The sequence below is a fragment of the Hemiscyllium ocellatum genome (genome assembly GCF_020745735.1).
Source record: "Hemiscyllium ocellatum isolate sHemOce1 chromosome 27 unlocalized genomic scaffold, sHemOce1.pat.X.cur. SUPER_27_unloc_7, whole genome shotgun sequence".
NCBI classification, from domain to species: domain Eukaryota; kingdom Metazoa; phylum Chordata; class Chondrichthyes; order Orectolobiformes; family Hemiscylliidae; genus Hemiscyllium; species Hemiscyllium ocellatum.
Genome location: NW_026867516.1, coordinates 688654 through 701513, shown reverse-complemented (window position 1 = coordinate 701513; position 12860 = coordinate 688654). Strand labels below are relative to the sequence as shown.

General features: G+C 45.2%; 1 long non-coding RNA gene across 1 annotated transcript; it reads right to left on the bottom strand.

Moving 5' to 3' along the window:
• Window positions 1-9336: 9336 nt before the first annotated feature.
• On the bottom strand, window positions 9337-12437 carry LOC132808538 (uncharacterized). The gene is made up of 2 exons (XR_009642103.1): window positions 12280-12437; window positions 9337-11643 (listed from the first exon to the last, which is right to left on the bottom strand). It is a non-coding gene; the product is annotated as an uncharacterized LOC132808538 (long non-coding RNA).
• Between the last annotated feature and the right edge of the window lie 423 nt (window positions 12438-12860).

Here is a 12860-nt window from a genome sequence, read left to right as displayed (position 1 = left end):
ACCCTAGTATTCCCTGAGCCCATGGAGGCAGTGCGAGCTACTCAAGAAACTTCTCCACAGCAGGGAAAGGACAGTTGGGCCCACACTGGGGCCACACAATCTCCTTCCCTTAACCTGCTAATACACCCTGATGGCCACATCATTTGTCCAATAGCGCACACTGGCCCTAGCAGCCCACGGCATTGACCACACTGGCAAGAAGGTATGATGCATACTGATTCAGTCCTGGTTTGCACCAGGATTCACTGCTGCTGCTCAAGCCCTGCTATCACAGTGCCTCATCTGCCTGCAGAACAATGCAGGAAGCCAGTTGCCAAGTATGACCATCTGTCAGTTCCTGAAGGACCGTTCAGCCTCTTACAGGTTAACTTCACACACATGCCCCAAAAACAGGGTTACAAGTACATCCTGGTCATCATAGAGTTGTTCTCCAAATGCGTGGAAGCATTTCCCACAAGAAAAGGACAACGCACACACGGTAGTATAATGCCTCCTAAAGGATGTCAGTCCCAGATTTGGAGTTCCGGGTAGCATAGAGATTGACAGGGGGACTCACTTCACTGCTTGGCTCACGACTAGCATTAGCGAGGCACTAGGGATACCGTGGCGACACCACATCCCCTACCAACCTCAGTCATCAGGAATGGTCGAGCGGATGAATAGCACCCTTAAAACCACACTGACCAAGATCACCCAGGACACAGGACTGACCAGGCCAGACGCCTTGCCACTTGCCCTGTATACTATACCTGTGCAGGCAAACCACATGACTGGGCTCACCCGTTTTGAGATGCTTATGGGGTGACCTATGCCCACCAATACCAGGCCTCCTAAACTCTCCACAGATACTGACACAAGAGACCCTGCAGTGTGTCCAGGCCCTTAGCAGGAGCATTAGTGTTACGCATGATCAGGTCAGGGCTGCATTGCCCACATCCCAATCAGTGCCCATTCATCCGTTCCAACTCAGGGACTACATCATGATAACATCACTCGAAAAGGACTCCCTCTTCCCGAGTTGGAAAGGCCCGTACCTCATCCTGCTGACAACTTGAACAGCTGTGAAACTGGAAGGACGGCTCAAATGGACATATGCCACCCGCTGCAAGAGGGCTCCACAACCCAATGAACACGGACCAGAGAGAGAAGAAGACACTACTCCACCCACCGAGGATGGATCCAGCTGCTCGCCTCAGCATCAGCACCCTCGGCCTGACCATCACACTGTGACTTGCTGGTAAACAGGGACAAAGCGCGAGATATTTAATAATCCGGCGTGACTTGTGGGCTAACACCTTCCTGAGAATGGCCCATCAGTATGCCCAGAGATTCAACCAGACCCACTGTTGGGTCTGCACTAGGGTCCCTGTCCACTCTCATGGGGGCATTCCCTTAGCCCCAATCCCTTTCAACATCTCTGACAAGGCGGAATGGTGGCTGGAATCAGACAGGTCCCTGGAGGTTACCACACTCTAAACAGCACTGCAACGACCAAATATGGAGACAAGAGCCCAGCCTGCTGGAGGTCTGCTGGTTACCACCTGGACAAATTGAAAGAGTGGTTTTACCCGGCCTACAACCCCTCCCATGAGCCCCCAGCCCTGACCATTGCTGACACCAGCCCACACGGGCCACCTGCGGGATCCATCTGTTTGAAACACACACAGCCACCCAGATGGGAGGCTGGCTGCAGCCAGTGCATTGACTCCCTGCTCCTAACTCCCACACACGCTGATCTGCTGCAGATGGCAGCATTTTAAACTGACAGGATCACCCAGAATACCACCTTCCTCACCAGCTGGACAGGGACCCAGACACTCCATCTCCGAACTTACAATGGCACCTATTTTAACTGTGCCCACAAAGCCTACCCCTGGTTGCTGTTATCCTGGACTGGGAGCTGCTATGTCAGGTAGGCGGTATCATTCATCTATCACTCCCAGTCCCCTCCCTTCCCAAAGCCCATGACATGCAGCAGATAAGCCCTTGCTGCCCTTGAAGTAGCCCTCTACCTGATGGCACTGCACCGCCACACACCCCCCATCCCCAATATCTTGCACACCTCTATCAAGTCATGTCTCATTCTTCTTCACTCCAGTGAGAAAAGCCTTGGCTGCCTCAACCCTCCAGCCCAGGCAGCATGCAAGTAAGTCTCCTCTGCACCTTTTTTAAGTTTCCACATCTTTCCAATAATGAGGCGACCAGAATGGAACACATTATTCCAAGTGTGGTCTCACCAGGATTCTATGGAGCTGCAACATAACCTTGCACCTCTTAAACTCAATATCTCGCTAATGAAAGCAAACACAACATACACCTTCTTAACAACCCTATCAACTTGGGTGGCAATTTTGAGGGATTTGTGGACATGGGTCCATACATCCCTCTGTTCCTCCATCCTGCCAAGAATTCTGCCTTTAACTCTGTATTCTGCATTCAAATTTGACCTTTCACAGTGAATGACTTCACACTTTTCCAGGTTGATCTCCATCTGCCACTTATCAGCCCAGTTATGCATCTTGTCAATGTCTCATTGCAACCTACAACAGCCCTGCACACAATCCACAACTCTACCAACTGAACGTGGTACACGTGGCAATAAATCAAATTAAATCAAATCAAAATGCTCTCACAAACAGCCCTCAGTGGGAATCTGACTCCTGGCCAGCACTTTATTTCTCATATAGATTCAGTATACTTGCATCTGTCCTTATGGCAGATCAAGAGACAATTAAATGTGTCAAGTTGAGGAAACACAGCCTGTCACACAGATCTGGACCAACATTTTCCAGCGTCTATCCGCTTCTCCGGATTGACTTGCTTTCCCTCCAGCTCCTGCAAACCAACAGTTAAACCCCAGGGAGAGAAAAAAATGGAAAAGGAAGGGGAGGGTGAGAAAACAGAGCATTGTGCTCACAAATGTTGGACAGAAGAAGGCTGGGATAAAGCTTATTCTTCATTCAGAAAAAGAGCAGCATGGGGGGCGGGGCTCTGATTGGCAGGAGGACCAATCTCCTTCCGGTCCTCCAGGGTTGACCAAAGGTCGAATCCCCGTCCATCAAAACAATGAGAGGCGGGGCCTTATGTCGATCTCACACATGCGCACCAGCACCTCCATTACTGCATGCATCCGCACTGCCGGCAGATAGTAATTTCTGGACCGCATAGGATTGTGGGAGCTACAGCCGCCATTAACGTGGTGAAATCCAGTGTTCCTCATGCTTTCTTAACATCCTATTGATGTGTTGGTGAAGTATATGTCAAGAGCCAATCTTTAATCGAGTTTCGATTTATGCACTGAGTTAAACACTACAAGTGTTTAATTCTAAACTCTGTTTCCAATTCAGTGTCAGTATATCACTTTCTCTGTCCTCAAGTAAGGACCGAAACAGTGCCCTCCATCTATCTCTCTTTTCTAGTGTTTTCTTTAGGTTGCAGATTCAAACCCTCTGTTTCGATCATTTATTAAACATTACTCGTGGTACATGGGCATCACTGGCTAGCCAGCATTTAGTTCCCCTTGAAAAGATGGTGGTGGCCTGCCTTCTTCAACTGCTGTGGTCCACACACTGTACAGTGACCCACAATGCCTTTAGGGAGGTAAATTCCAGGACATGGACCCAGCAACACTGAAGGAACAGCAATAGGTTTCCAAGTCAAGATGGTGAGTGGCTAGGAAGTTATTTGCAAAAGGTTGTGTTCCCAAGTATCTGTTGTCCTGGTCCTTCTAGATGGGGTTAAACATTACACAATACCAGATTAGAGTCCAACAGGTATATGTTGAAGCACTAGCTTTTGGAGCGCTGCTCCTTCATCAGGTGGTTGTGGAGTATGAAGCTAGTGCTTCCAAATAAACCTGTTGGACTATAAACTGGTGTTGTGAGATTTTCAACTTTAAACACCTCAGTCCAACACCGGCATCTCCAAATCACTTCTAGATGGAGATGGTTGTTGACTTGAAAGGCATTTTCCAAGGATCTTTGGTGAATTTCTGTGGTGCGTCTTATAGATAGTAGACACTATTGCTTCTGAACAGTGGGGCAGAGGGAGTGGATGTATGTGGATATGGTGCCAATGAAGCAGGCTACTTTGTCATGGAGTCATAGAGATGTACAGCATGAAAACAGATCCTTCGGTCCAACTCGTTCATGCCGACCAGATATCCTAACCTAATCTCATCCCACCTGCCTGCACCAGCCCATATCCCTCCAAATCTTTCCTATTCATATACCCTTCCAGATGACTTTTAAAATGTTGCAATTGTACTAGCTTCCAACATTTCCAATGGTTGCCCATTCCAACCACGCATCATCCTGTGAGTGAAAAAGTTGCCCTTTAGGTCTTTTTTATATCTTTCCCCTGTCACCCTAAACCTCTGCCCTCATTCTGAACTTGCCCATCCCAGGGAAAAGACCTTGTCTATTCACCCTATCCATGCCCCTCATAATTTTATCACCCCTCAGCCTCAAATGCCCCAGAAATACACCCAGAGTCTATTCAACCTCTCCCTATAGCTTAAATCCTCCAACCCTGGCAAAATCCTTCTCAACCTTTTCTGAACCCTTTCAAGTTTCACAACATCCTTCCGATAGGAAGGAGACCAGAACTGCATGCAATATTCCAAAAGCAGCCTAAGCAGTGATGTGTTCAACCAACCTAACAGTATTTAAAAACTTGGCTTCAGTTAACACAGATCTCAGTTTCCTAGACTTGTGTATTGGCATATTTGCTTCCTATTTGTCAAATGCAAGCTTCAGTTCAACTGATCGTCCTTCCTTAGCAACCTAAACTTGTGTATCTCTTACTCTTTTTTAATGCTATAACATTATACTTATCCAAAATTCCCCATAGCACATCCTTCATCTTCACATTTGCTGCTCTCATTTCCAAATTTCCCAAAAAATATTTATCCATTTTTTGTAACTAAACTGAACATACTGTCCCAGATAAGCAGCAATATTTAAACAAGGCGAAAATGCTCTTGTCCCAGTGTTCTGGTTATATTTCCCAATACTTCAAAACTATGTCTCATTAAACAGGACAAACAGCGTACTATCATTCCTCAGTTATACAATCGTTTGACTCATGAGAATAACTTTTAATCTCAGTTTAAATTTTAGTTTTCACTCATTTTCTTTCCCATAACTCATTTAAATCGCCTGTATATCTTTAGCACTTACTGAGTACATAATGCTGTCTATTGTAGTTTTATGGAAATTTGATAAAGACTGCAATTGGTTTTGATTCCTAGGTTATTTAAAGATCAGAAGCAACAAGCATCTAACGGCCTTCGCATTCCACTCAACACCATTCCCTCAGTCTCAACCCAATTTTTCCCAGTTGCACTTTTTCTTATTTTTGAACTAAATTCTTAGTTTGATTTCCCATGGAGCTAGGGTAGTCTTACACCCAAAAAGAGCAGAATTAAATGCTTTAGCTGGGTTCAAACCTTAACATGGAATGATAGATTGTGACCACTAGGGGCTGTGTAAGCAATTAAAGTGCGAGATACTCAGTACAGGTTTCAAAACTGAATTTCATCAATTGAATGTCCTGGTTCACAGATTAAAACTGAATGTCCAATGCCTTGAGCTGCTACTAGTAGCTCTGGAACATCTTTCATAAATTGCTAATTCAACTTTTCTAAAATAGTTCAAAAAATCTTCACTTGATCTATAAAGTTTCTAATCTTCATTTATTCTAAGTGGATTGCAGAGTTGTTTTTTTCCCAGTTCAGTGAGACCCATTTCCATTAGAATCCAGCATTGAGAAATTCAACGTCAGATCTTTCTAATTATTAGATATTATTTTTTAAAGTAATAAAATCCTATGCTGTTTTCATCCCTTAAATCAAATCAATGGATAATTGAAATTGCTATTTACACAGAAAACAACTACTAACCAATAATTAACAAGAGGCAGATTGCTCGGCATAGACTCCATTTATAATTCACCATATCTCCAGCATACATCTATAGTAATCTTGTTAAAATGAATTGTTTTAAACTCTCAGTTTATAGTCAGCAATGTGCATTGATGTAATCCTGGATGGTATCAAGTTTTTTGAATGTTGTTGAAGCTGCACCCATCCAAACTGGTGGGAGAGTATTCCATTACACTGCTGACTTGTGCCTTGTCGAAGATAAACAGGTTTTGGGAGTCAGGAGTGGACTTACTCACTGCAGTATTCCTGACCTCTGACCTGCTCTTCTAGCCACTATATATATGTGGCTAGTCGAGTTGCGTTTCTGGTAAATAGTAAACCCCAAGGATGTTGATAGTGGGGCACTTAGTGACTGTAATACTGTTGAATATCACGGGGCAGTGGTCAAACTCTCTTTTGTGGATGAGTCATTGCTCGGCATTTGCATGGCACATGTTACTTGCCACTCACCAACCCATTGGATATTATTAAGATCTTGTCACATTTCAAACTGAACTCCTTCAATTTGGGAGGAGTTGTAAATCGTGCTGAACATTGTGCAATTATTGGCAAACATCTTCACTTCTGATGATGGAGGAAGGTCATTGATGAAGATGGTTGGGCCAAGGACACTACCCTCTGAACTCCTGCAGAGACGTCCTGGAGCTGAGATGACTGACCTCCAATACCCATAGCCATCTTTCTATGTGCTGGGTATGACTTAATTATTAAGTCACACAAACAATATTTCAAAACTAATTGAAGGAATAGGTATGAGACACCCCTCTTCTGGGTGTTTCTAGATCCAAGTGTTGACTTTCATCAACTTTTTTGATCTTGGCAGTTTCCTTTCTCTCCAACATTTGTTTCATGTCAGCAAGTTGAATTCTTCATTTTCAGGAAAACGTTTTACAAGGTAACATTCTTAATATCTGTGTAACATTCCATGGGAAAATTGTTTGTAGTCTGCCAGTTGAAGAGAATTTCTGAAAATATTTGACAAATGCACAGCTTCCACAAGACCCAGTGTTCCCAAAGTTGGAGTACATTTAACAGCCCCTTAATATTTTCCAGGATTCCCAGGATCAGGGATATGTGCCACTTTTACCCACCACAAATCTCCTGAAATTGGGTACACTAAAAACCCAGCAGGAAGATCATCAGTAAAAAGGTCTGGTTTTGGTAATAGAGTTATAGACTTATAGAGTCACTCTGCACGGAAACAGACCCTTCGGTTCAACTCATCCATGCTGACCAGATATCCCAATCTGAGCCAGTCCCAAGTTCCAGGATTTGGTCCATATCCCTTTAAAAGGTGACTGGAGGAATATTTTGGTTTTAAATGTTGTAATTGTACCCACCTGCACTACTTTCTCTGGCAGATTGTTTCACACACACACCACCCTGTGCAGGAAAAAGTTGCACCTTTGTAAATTTTTCCCCCTCTCACCTTCAACTTATACCCTCTAGCTCTGGACTCCCCATCCCTGGGAAAAGGACCTTGGCAATTTGCCATATCCTTGCCCCTCATGATTTTATAAACCTCTATAAGGTCACCCCTCCAACTCCGATGCTCAGGGTAAAAATGCCCCAGCATCTTCCTATAAGTCAAAACCTCCAGTCCTGGCAACATCCCTGTAAATCTTTTCTGCAGCCTCTCAAGTTTAACAGGGTCGTTCCAAATGAATGGTGACCAGACTGCCATGCCGTGTCCTAAAAGTAATCATCCCAATGTCCTGTACAGCCACAACAGGACGTCCCAACGCCTCTCCTCAATGCTGTGATCAACGAAAGCAAGCATTTTCTTCACAATCCTGTCTTCCTCCAACTCCACTTTCAAGGAATTATGTGCTGCATTCCTGGGACTATTTGTTTAGCAGCTGATACATTCACTGTATCAATCTGCCCTGCTTAGTCTTCTCCAATTTTGTTCCATTTGCCCACACAGGTGGGTCTTGTTGACTTTGTTCTGAGCAGTGTGGATGCTTTCTCCCTTCCATTAACACCTATATGATACCTCAATCGCTTCTTCACCATCATTACCAATCTCTGCCTTTGGCTCTAGGTACTCTCACCATGTTACCCTCGCTCTTACTCTCCCCTCTGGCAAGGACATAAAAACGAGCATTTTCCAGCACCATTCAGTTCTGAACAAGAGTGAAATCAGACTTTGGACATGAACTGTTTCTCATTCCATGCATGTTTCCTGATGTGAAGACTTCTCCCCCCACCCAGCCCACACAAAGATAGAAATGTCAGGACCTATTTCTCCAAATGTTATCTTTGATCTGCTCATGACACATTCCTTGGATTTGGAGTGTTCTGATGTAGTGTTTAATAGGAATCCATCAAAATTAACATCCAGTCTTGTCTGAGAGCAGAACCAACTCAACTGACCGAACAAGCTGCACAACTCTTCTGTCGGATCTGTAGACGCGACATCCTCTCTCTCTCGTTAACACAACAGGATTAGAAAGGCTTGGAGTACTATTCTCTCTGAACACGATTCCTAATCTACTGTTATTCCAGACTTATATGCGTAACATCTAAACCTAAATAGTTAAAGCTCCTCAGCCTGATCTCCCACAAACAACAGAATGGTTTCAGCACAGAAGGAACGTGCTCAAATGGAATGTCTGTTCTTAAATTCCATGTTAAGGTTATTATTGCATTAATCTGTTATAAATGGTGTCTGTTTCAGAAAGGCACAGAGAGACATGCTTTTGTGGAACCCAACGGGAGTTTTCTGATCACAGAATCATACAGTACAGAAAAGGCCCTGTGGCCCATCAAGTGTGTACCACCAATATATTATCACTTACACAAGAGTCATAGAGCTGTACAGCAAGGAATCAGACTCATTGGTGTTTAAAACTAGAGGACATAGGTTTAAGGTGGGGGGGAAGGAGGGAAAAGAGAGAGAAGGGGATCTAAGTGGCAACCTTTTCACACAGAAGGTGGTGCACGTACAGAATGAGTTACCAGAGGGAGTGGTGGGACTGGTACAATTACAACATTTCAAAGGCATCTGGATGGAGAGGTGAGTTCAGAGAGATATGGGTCAATTGCACGCAAATGGGATGAGATTAATTTCAGATATCTGGCCATCATGGCCACGTTGGATGGAAAGGTCAGTTTCTGTGCTGTCCAGCTCTATAGTGGGGTCATAACCCGTGTCCACATTCTGTCCTCTACCTTGCCACTCGTTGTGAGGCTCAGAGCCTGGGAATATCGTTGGGTCACCCAGACCCTGACAATTTCCACATAGCTCTGGGCATTTCTCACAAACACCACTCGGATTGTCAGCCGCCGTCAGAAACTTTAGTTTTCCTTTTTATCCATCCTTCAGCACTGGGCAAGAATTCTCTGTTCCCGTTGTGGGATCGTGTTCAAATAGCGACCAAAATCAGCAACTGGTGAAAACAGCCTCTTTATTCAGCAACCACAAGTTGTACAAGTTTGAGGTGGTGATGGAAACCCGAAATACCATCCTTACAGCAGCCTCTTTACACATAGTTCTTATAGAGATTAACACTCCATCACTATGGTGTCCCATTGTTTTATCTATTGTACACAAACGCTGGCTGCTACTCCCGATGGGATTGAGATTGTCTGTGTGGTCTGCTTGCAGAACTAAGAGGTGACAGTCCTTTTGTCTTTTAAGTCAGCAAATGTTAGTAAAATTACTCGGCCTGTGTGCTCTAAATAAGTTAGCCATTGTACCTGCACTGAATAAAAGAATAAACGGAATTAAACTGTTTACTGCAGCTGGGTTGGGAGACTTGTTTAGTATTTGCCAGTGAGAGTTTCATTCATTCCTGCAATTTCATGGAAGCGCAGTCTCGATAGTCAGCTTCTTAAAGGGGACAGTGGCTGCGAGTCAGGGAAACTGATGTATTTATGTATTGATGTATTTATTCAGGTCCTGATAGATGGTTGGCAAGGGCTGATTAATATCGTATTCTTTCATGGTGATAAGATGGCAGGGAGGTATTGTTCTGAAAACATGTTGACAGTTATTGAGAGGTAGCATTTGATGCAGAAATAGGCCTAAACACTGCTTGTAGCAAGAGCTGGTAAGGGATGAAGGTGTGAAAAAGCAGTAATGAGTGTTTTAGCTTATTCTATTTTGTAATAGTAAAATATACTACAAAACTGTGAGTGAGTGAGTGAGTGAGTGAATGAATGAATGAAGCAAGCTATGTTACAGGAAAGAGTTGGGTGAATGAAATGGGAATGCAATATTATTAGATACAGGGCTCCTGTGAGCAAGTTAGAAAAGACTTATGAATGACTTAATAGAAAGAGTTTGAGAGTGGGTTAGTAAAGAGACCTACAATACAATATCTCACACCACGTCATCGTCCTGCCAGCCTTGTGGGGTCGGAGAAACCGGAGCCAATCTTTACACAGGGCAGGTTTCTTCAGCGTCAAACATGACAGATATACACCTCCTGACTTCAGTCCATGTTCCAAATCAGTAAGTGTGTCTTAACAGTTGCTCAACTCACCAGGCAATGTATGCCCTCTTGAATATTAATACAAGTAACACCCACAAAGCATCCAAACGTTTGCTACTCAGTGTGACTGGATTGGTGTCTGACCAGATGGTATGACTGACTGAATCCCTTCCCGCACTTGTAGATAGGCTGGTGTCTCCGCAGGGAAGACCAATCAATGAACCCCTTCCCACACACTGAGCAGGCGAATGGTCTCTCCCCGGTGTGGACCTGTTGGTGACTCTGCAGGTTGGAGGACTGAATGAATGCCTTCCCGCCAATGGAGCATGTAAACGGCCTCTCCCCGGTGTGGACCCGTGGTGTCTCTGCAGAGAAGATGAATCATTGAAGCCCTCCCCGCACATGGAGCAGGTGAATAGTCTCTCCCCGGTGACACTGCAGGGTGGATGAAGCGCTGAAAGTGCTTACCACACACAGAGGTGAACGGCCTCTCCCTGGTGTGGACCCGCTGGTGGGTAACCAGGGTGCATAACTGAACGAACGCCTTCCATCAGACAGAGCAGGTGTACGGCCTCTCCCTTGTGTGGACCCACTGGTGACTCTGGAAGTTGGAAGACCGGTTGAATGCTTTCCCACATACACAGCAGGTGAAAGGCCTCTCCCTAGAGTGGACCCGCTGGTGACTATGCAGAGTGGATAACTGAACGAACGCCTTCCTACACACGTTGCATGTGAAAGGCCTTGTCCTCCCGTCTGGACCCGCTGGGGGGTCACCAGGGCAGATGAATGGGTGAACCCCTTCCCACACACTGAGCAGGTGAATGGCCTCTCCCCAGTGTGATGGTGGCGATGGCTTTCGCAAACTCTGGAAGTTGAATTCCTTCCCGCAGTCCCCACATTTCCACTGTTTCTCCATCACGTGGGAATCCCCACCGCCCTCTAGTGTCAACAACCAGTTGAAGGACCACTCACAAATAGAACGTGTTCTATGTCTTGCTGCTGCGAATGAGGTGTTGCTATTTCAGTCTTTGTACCCGCTTAAAGCTCTTCCTACAGTCAGTTCACTGGTACACGCTCACTGAGGTCTGTGTACTTCGGTCTCACTGAAGTTTGAAACCTTTCAAAGCAGGCAGGACAGAAGACAAATAAAATATCCAGTGAGATTCAAAAGGCTGATAACATTCCTGTGCCAGTGAATCGATTGGCTCGATCAGATCTTGTTTTGAGATTACTGGCTGCAATTCCATCCGTTCTCATATCCTGCAAAATGGAGATTACAGAAGACATCACTGTCTACGCAGGATAGAAACTCCAAACAGACAGTTTTGGTTCCTGTGGAACATTCTTTCTGCTCTCCCTCCCCCCCAGAATTTGAATCTAAATACCACAGTCTCCCTCCATCCTCACTAGGTATTATTGCCCCATGTTCCAAATTCTCCATAAATGCTGAAAAATATTGACTGATGGATCTATGCTCGCCTCTTCCTGCCCTGGACACAGCTTGTCACAGATTGAACCAGGAGTGAGCCATTCAGCTCCTGGGGTTTGCTCTGCTGTTCCAAAGACCATGTCAGTACTGCTTTGGCCTTCACTCCATTTCCTGCTGTTCTCAGTAACCTTTCATATCCCTGCCATTTAAAATTCTCTTCAATTAAGCCTTGAATATATTCCATGAGCCAGTCTCCATTACTATCTGTGGGGGAGCATTCCATAGACTAACAAGAAAGGAATACATTCCTAATTTCTCCCTGAAATGGGAGACCACTTCCAGGCAGGTGGAGACTAGTTAGTTTAGAATCACGTTCAGCATGGACTGGATGGAATAAAGAGTCAGTAACCGAGCAGTATAACCCCAGAATGGAAAGGGGGGGTGAAAAAAGAAAGTGCCGTACTCACAGATGGTGGACAGAGAAAGGAAGTTGCAGTCCGAGTTGAAGCTCAACCTTAATTCGGGGGGAAGCGGGGAGAGGAGTAACATCAGCTTCAGAGGCTCCTGGTCAAACTTCCGCAGTCAGTCAATACGGCGGCTCTGATTGACACGCGGAACAATCGCCTTCCAGCCATCCAGGCATTCCAATTGGCTCACAATTGACCTGTGTGATGTCATGACATGTGGCCAATAGGAGAGAACCATCTTGGAACACGGGATTGTCATCGGCCGGCTACCTCCGGACGTCCCGCCTTCGTACGTGAACGTCACAATGCGGAAGTAGCCCGATCAGTTTCAAACTGATACCCCCAACTCTGAGCAACATCTGGGAGCAAAGCAATATCCCCCCACTTTCTATTCCTCATCCTGGGAAGGAGAAAGAAGAGGGAAGGCACTGTACACTTGTACCAATTGGCGGCGGAGAGTGTAGAATGCAAGCGAAGGGGTTTCAGATTCGCTCTCTCATAAGGCTTTCTGATCCTCATGGCATTTATCAGAACTAGAACGTGAAAAGGGTCAGAGATTTGTCCAGTGTTATTAAATTGTT